Source organism: Bos indicus, chromosome 1 (genome assembly GCF_029378745.1).
Source record: "Bos indicus isolate NIAB-ARS_2022 breed Sahiwal x Tharparkar chromosome 1, NIAB-ARS_B.indTharparkar_mat_pri_1.0, whole genome shotgun sequence".
In the NCBI taxonomy this organism is placed as follows: Eukaryota; Metazoa; Chordata; class Mammalia; order Artiodactyla; family Bovidae; genus Bos; species Bos indicus.
This window is the reverse complement of record NC_091760.1, coordinates 11,487,273-11,495,207: the sequence shown is the minus strand read 5'-3', so window position 1 is coordinate 11,495,207 and position 7,935 is coordinate 11,487,273.

Here is a 7,935-nt window from a genome sequence, read left to right as displayed (position 1 = left end):
TCCTAGCTGGCTTTTGAGGAAACTGACAAACCCCTTCTAAAATTCATATAGCATTTAAAAATAATCTTGAAAAAGCAAAACAAAGTTGGAGGACTTATATTTGTGATTTCAAAACTCATTACTAAACTACAAGAATCAAGACAATGTCACATAAGCACAGACATAGAATAAACTGAGTGTCTAGAAACAAACCCTTACATTTATGATCAGTTGATTTCTGACAAATGTGCCAAGACATAACAGGGAAAGAATCATTTCTTCAAGAAATGGTATAATTGCTTTGGCAAACAGGCTTACATTTCCTAAAAATGTTGACTATAGCATTATCCTATACCCCAGAAATTCAACTCTTAGGTGTATACTGAGAGAGATGAAAACATACATGCAGACACAAAAAATATTACATGAATGTTCATAGAAGTATCACTCATGATAGGCAAAAAGTAGGAACAACCCAAGTGTCCATCAAATAGTGGATGGAGAGCAAAATGCGGTCCATTCATACAATGAGATATTATTCCTCAGTAAAAAGGAGTAAAGTACTGATATGTGCTATAAGATGGATAAGTCTAGAAAACATGCCAAATGAAAGAAAGCCATCCATCACAAGATATCACATACTGCATGGTTCAGTTTATAATGTGTTTGTCATGGGAAAGGGCGTTGGGTAATTGGGTGGAAGGTGACAACTAATGGGTAATAGATTTCTTTTATATTATTCACTCAGTTGTATCTGACTCTTTGCAATCCCCTGGACTGTAGCCCACCAGGCTCCTCTGTCCATGGAATTCTCCAAGCCAGAATACTGGAGTGGGTTATCCCTTCCCTTCTCCAGGGCATCTTCTCAACCCTGGGATTGAACCTGGGTCTCCTGCACTGAAGGAAGGTTCTTTACCATCTGAGCCACCAGGGAACGGTGGCTGATTTCCCTGATTTCTTATAGACAGGACTAAATATTTTAAAATTAAGTGATGATGATTGGACATCCCTATAAATATGTTAAACAACACTGAATTGATACTTTAAATGGGTGAATTGTATGGCATGTGAATTATATTTTAATAAAGCTGTTTTTAAAATACTTCCTGACCAGTCTGGCTGATCTTTTGAAAAGATGCATTATTTCTCATTCCTTGGTCATGACTCTTGCCTGCCTCTTCCCATCAACTGTGATATGTCCTAACAAGATGACACAGCTGGGTCCTGGCCACCCAAAATTTCCCTGCATGGTGGATGCTACCAGGATAAACTCCCTGTAAGAGAAGCATGGACTCCAACAGCAAGCTGACAATGTTGAAATCTCTCCTGTCTACTTTTTAGTTTTTGATGTTTATTAAACTTTATTTTCACTTCATGCTTCCAATTAACTGTATGGTGGAATAATTGTTATACTTGCCTTGTAGCACTTGGGGATGATTAGAGCAGTTAATGGGCTTCCCTGGTAGTTCAGATGGTAAAGAATCTCTGTCTGCAGTACAGGAGACCTGGGTTCTATCCCTGAGTCAGGAAGATCCCCTGGAGAAGGGAATGGCAACCCATTCCAGTATTCTTGCCTGGAGAATTCCATCGACAGACAAAGCGGTCGCAAAGAGTTGGACACAACTGAGCGACTATTACTTCACTTCTTCAGAATGGTTAATACCTAGAGGGTGTCAAAGCACTTCAACAGGTACTAGTACTGGTACTCAGGGGGGTCCAAACTTCTCGCTCGGTAATAATTAGTGATGTCGAACATCTTTTTGTATGCCTGTTGGCCGTTTGTATGTGTTCTCTGAAGGAATGTCTGTCTTCAGCCACACCACCCTGAACACACCTGATCTCATCTGGAGAAATGTCTGTTTAGGTCTTCTGTACATTTTTTTTATTGGATCATTTAAAATATTTATTGTTGTTGAGCTGCATGAATTTTTTTGTATATTTTGGAAATGACTCCCTTGTTGGTCACTTCATTTGCAAATGTTTTTTCCCATTCTGTAGGTTGTCTTTTTGTTTTATTTACGATTTCCTTTGATGAACAAGGGGCTTCCCTGAGAGCTCAGTTGGTAAAGAATCCACCTGCAATGCAGGAGACTCCAGTTCAATTCTTGGGTTGGGAAGATCTCCTGGAGAAGGGATAGGCTACCCACTCCAGTACTCTTGGGCTTCCCTTGTGGCTCAGCTGGTTAGGAATCTCCCCGCAATGCGGGAGACCTGGTTTCCATCCCTGGGTTGGGAAGATCCCCTGGAGAAGGAAAGGATACCCACTCCAGTATTCTGGCCTAGAGAATTCTGTGGACTAGTATAGTCCATAGGGTCACAAAGAGTCGGCATGACTGAGTCACTTTCACTTGCTGAACCAAAGCTTTTTAGTTTGCTTAGGTTGGGTGTGCTGTGCCTTTTTTGAGGCAAGTTTATTTTATTTACTTCTCCTACACAAGTGAGAATTCCGGTGAAGTGTCCTCACACTCCTTGCCTCCTTCTTTCCTGTGCTCTTCTCCCTGCAAAGAACAGCAGGAGCGTTAGAATTAGTTGGAGAGAGAAAGATGGAAACAATGAGAAGTTTCTGTTTTTCTCGCCCAGTGAACTGGCCTTCCAACTAGCAGTCAAAACCTCTGTAAAGTTAAACCTGTTTTGATAGTGATTACTTCTCGTGGATCGACTGAGTAAGTGCGGACAGTAACATAGCAGAGAGATGTTATCTGTTACTATCTTGAAGATCCAGCAAGTTTCCCTAGGAGGAGAGGAGATCAAATTAACTCAAGGCTTTGGTTTTTTATTTATGTAGATGAGGTTAAATTTTCACTCACTTTCTGTTACGTGTATGAAGTTTTGAAAACTGTGTGTAATATGTGTGAAACATGTCAACCAAGAAAAAAATCATATAACAAATATCATATCCCCACTGCATAGATTAACAATTAGCCACACTTTGCTTCTTCCTCTTTTTTACAAACTGTTTTCTTTTATTCGCTTTTAAAATTGAAGTGGAGTTGGTGTATAATGTCATGTTAGTTTCAGGTACAGTATACAGTGATTTGGGGCTGCCTCAGCGGCTTGAGGTAAAAGAAGAGAAGTCGCTCAGTCACGTCCGACTCTTTGCGACCCCATGGGCTGTAGCCCACCAGGCTCCTCGGCCCATGGGATTTTCCAGGCACGAATACTTGAGTGGGTTGCCATTTCCTTCTCTAGGGGATCTTCCCAACCCAGGGATTGAACCCAGGTCTCCCGCATTGCAGGCAGACGCTTTACCATCTGAGCCACCACCTGCAAAGCAGGGACGCAGATTTGATCCCTGGGTCAGAAAGATCCTCTGGAGGAGGGAATGGCAACCGGCTCTCGCATTCCTGCTTGGGAAATCCCATGGACAGAGGAGCCTGGTGGGCCATAGTCCATAGTGTCACAAAGAGTCAGAAACAACTGGAGTGACTTGCATGCAAGCACGCATGCAGTGTTCTAACATTTCCGCACACTATGAAATGATCACCACAGTAAACCTAGTAACCGCCTGTCCCTGTACAAAGCTATTATCATGTTATTGACCATTGTAATATAAAATTACAGATATTTTGACATTTCACTTCTAATTTTTCAGTGTGTGTATTTTTAAAAAATAATGACATTTTCTTAAATAAAAGCAAGTTTCACTTGACTAAAACTTTTGAGGTTAAAAAACTGGAGAGATTTCCGGACCACAAAGCTTTCATTATTATTTCCGTCACTCTTTCTCTTACTAGCAGGAGAGGAAGGAAAAGCATGGATCTGTTAGAACCGGGCCAAGTACCAGCCAAGACTCTTTTTTTGGTGTTTCCAGAAAGTTTCTGGCATCAGAAAGCAAAAATCTCTTTAATTCTAAACTATTAACAAAGACTGTGGTCAAGTTAGGCCAAAAGTCAAAGCTCTCCTCATTGAAAACTGCAGTGGAGAGATTTGACTAAATACCAGTAGCTTTTTCTTAATTAAGAATCTCAGTCAACATGTTGGAAGTTTTGAATGCAAAAAGAAAGGAGGGGAGTATAGAAAAGAGACAAGCAATGATAAGAGGAAGATTAGAAGAGAGAAGAAAAGAAACAGATAGTCTTATAAACCCCAACTCAGATACCACAATCAAGGCATCTCTTTCTTCAATCTACATATATCCCTTTTTAAAAAAATGTTTTGTGTGTTTTTGTTTTATTACTTAGGCATCCCAACTCAGATACCATAATCAAGGCATATCTTTCTTTTATCTGCATATATCCCCTTTTTTAAAAAAGGTTTTGTGTGTTTCTGTTGTTTAATTATTTAGCATTCAGGATCTTTAGTTGCAACATGCAGGACCTAGTTCCTTGATCAGGGATCGAACCCAGGACCACTGCATTGGGAGTGTGGAGTCTTAGCCACTGGAACACCAGTGTCCCTTTCCTGTGTCTCTTTCTATTCTAACATCCATGACTTACTAGGATAAAATCAAATATGCTTTAAACAGTTTATGAGAGAGCGAGAGAGACTGTGTGTGTGTGTGTGTGTCCAGTGGTTGGAGCAGGAAGGGAAAGAAAAAAATTTGCAGTAGTTGAGTAGAGGTTGCTTATTATAGCGACAACTTTTCAGCAACAATAAAGTATGATATTGTTACTAGAAGACTTGCTTATTCTCTGTTTCTGAATCTGAAGCTTCAAACAGTAGACTAGTTCTATATTAATAGTAGAAAAAGCCTTTAAAATTATATATGTCAGTCCCATTTTCTGTATGAGTGAGTGAGTGATAGTTGCTCAGTCATATCTGACTCTTTGCGACCTTAGGCAAACTGTAGCCTGCCAGGCTCTTCTGTCCATGGACTTCTCCAGGCAAGAATACTGGAGTGGGTTGCCATTTCCTTCTCCAATTTTCTGTATATAAGGAACCAAAGTTCCAGAAGTTTTAGGTGGCTCATCTGGAAGTGTCTCTAGGAGAAAAATGTAGTTTCTAGAATGGCCAATATGTCTCCACTTTAGATTTGCATTGCTCCAGGATGCTGAACCCCTATCCTAGGAAGGAATGACAAGGATGGCCATTTCCTCCATAGGACCTAACCCCTGTATCCTGCTTCTTAAACTGCATCCACCTCCATCAGGCATTTTCAAGGTTTTCACCAAAGTTCTCTGCCATTGTGTTCACTGGCCCCAAGCCAGCAGACAAATATTTGAACTTCTGTCCCTCCTTGCGGGGATTTCTAGCACTTTAGGGAATCAACAGCCTGGCCTTCATTACACTATCACATTTCCAGGAAAAAGAAATTTTTTTTTGAAAACTGTTCCAATAGTAGCACTCACATCAATAAGGCACAAGTCGAACTTTAAAATTCAGTGAAACAGTGAGAGGGTTTTTAAAGGTTATCATATGAGGAAGCATGCCCTTTCTTGACTTCTCCAAAAAAAACACAAATTTTGGCTTGTGGGGTGGACAGAACGTGGTCACTTACCAGTGTTATCAGTTGTGAAAACAAATGTTAACCTTCTGCTTCTTTTCCAGTCAGCTACTTTTCATCAGGGCCAAAAAGAGCATTCTAGAAAGACTAAAACTATCCACCTGCTTAAAAGGAGGCAGATCCAAGAACACAGCGGAATTCCTAAATCTTTGGGAGTGAAAATGCATCGCCCTGTTTTTTTGTCTATCCATCTAATTTTCACGGTAACAGGTTTAGTCATGTTCTCTAACTTCTTCCCAAAGATCTTAAAGATCAAAGATGCAGTTGAGATGTGGGCAAGACAGTTGTTTCAGGTACAGAATTTCATCAGCATTAGGAATTTTTAAAAAATGAATGGTTTATACGGTTATATTAGAGAAAAACGTGTTGAGAATACATAGTAAACACCAAATAAATCATAGAAAGCCTGGGTTTGCTGCAAGTTCTCTTATTTATCTGACTTAAGTTGGGAATACAAACTAAATTTTTTTACTTCTAAAATAAGCCTTGAGAACCAGGTCTAAAGAAAAAAGGCTACAGTAGATTTTATCTTTTTTCCTGAACTCCAGGATTGTTATTCAGTCGCTAAGTCGTGTCCAACTCTTTGCAGCCCCATGGACCGCAGCACGCGGGGCTTCCTTGTCCTTCACTATCTCCCGGAGTTTACTCAAATTCATGTCTATTGAGTCAATGATGCCATCCAACCACCTCATCCTCTGTCATTCCCTTCTCCTCCCGCCTTCAATCTTTCCCAGTTCAGGGTCTTTTACTCCAGGATAAACACGTGAAAATACAAAGAATATTTAAATCATGTTTTTCTTTGTGGGTACAATGGTAGAACATACCCTCTTGGCAAATAGGCAGGTAATATAACCCATCCCTCAAACCTCAAATACTACTGTTGCCAATTTGGCTATATGAATAAAAACCTCTGACTTTTTTTATCACCAACTATCCTAAGGAAATAATCAGAAAAGAGGATAACAATATGCATGTAGGAATATCAGACAAATATATAAGAATATGCATCACAGCATTCTTTATGATGTTAAAAAGTCAACACAACCTAAAAGTACATAAAATTAGGATCTGTGAAACAGTTATCACATCCCTGCAGTAAACACAACAGTGCCCTCAGGACTGATGTTGGAAAGACTGTCTTAAGGGTGGAGGAAACGTGGCAGTGCTATAGAGTGAAGGCTTTAGAGGCAGACACATCTGAATCAAGTCTTGTTCTGCCGTTGACCAATGGCTGTCCTGGGGCAATTTACTGGGCCTCATTCAGACCCTCAGTTCCTTCACGTGTAGAATCATAGTGAAAATAGAGCATTTTGCAGTGAGATTGTATGTAGAGATATTGAAGCTTAGAAGTACTACTGACTTCAAAAGACATTGTTAGGTGTTATAGACTGAATGTTTGTGTCCCCTCCAAATTTATAGTTTGAAACCGTAATCTCAGTGTGATGGTACTTGGAGGTAGGACCTCAGGGAGATAATTAGGTCATAAGGGTAGAGTCCTCATGAATGGGATTAGTGTGTTTGTCAGAAGAGTCTAAGAGCTAGCTGTCTTTCCTCCAAGAGAGGATGAGAAGTTGACTCTCTACCTACAGCCCAGAAGAGGGCTGGTTGTGGAACCTGATTGTGCTGGCTTTCTGACCTCAGACTTCCTGTCCTCCAGAACTTGAGAAAGGAATTTCTGTTGTTTATAAACCACCCAATCTCCGGTGCTTTGTTATAGCAGCCTGAACTGAGCTGTTACGTTAAAAAAAAAATTATACTTGCACTCAGTATATATGAAAGTTATATGGCTCAGTATATCCAACCAGCAGCCATACATTTATTGAGCATCTAATAACTGACAAGCACTTAGTTAAGAAAAAAAGATGGTAATAATGAGATTAAAAATTAGACAAACCCTGTGTTCATGGAGTCTGGCCTACAATCGGTGACTGACTGTGACCAATTGAGTTTCAAATCCCAGCTCTGATACCAGAGAGGAAGGGGTGAAGAGAGTTTTCAATAGTAGGATTTGATCTAGTCAGGAAGGGCAGGAAATGTTCCTAAGGAATCTGAAGTTTAGCAGAGACAGAAGGATGAACAGGAGGTGATGAGCTGAGATGGAGGTGAAGGGCCGGCAGTGGTCGTTATGGTTTGGCGCATTGAGTCTAGACAAAGCCCAGCGTTGCTGCAAACTTCAATTTACCCCCACCAGCTATTGTGATTCTGGGATTGTTGGTCTATCTCTCTGTCCCAACAACCTCACCTATAAAATGGAAATAATAGATTTTTCTCATTTATATGATTGTTGTTGTTTAGTCACTAAGCTGTGTCCAACTCTTTGTGACCCCCATGGACTGTAGCCCACCAAGCTCCTCTGTCCATGGGGATTCTCCTGGCAAGAATACTGGAGTGGTTTCCATTTTCTTCTCCAGGGGATCTTCCCCACCCAGGGATCAAATCCACGGCTCCTGCATTTAAATGATTATGAGGATTAAAACAGGTAATATGAAAAGAGCTTAACACGGTGCCTAATA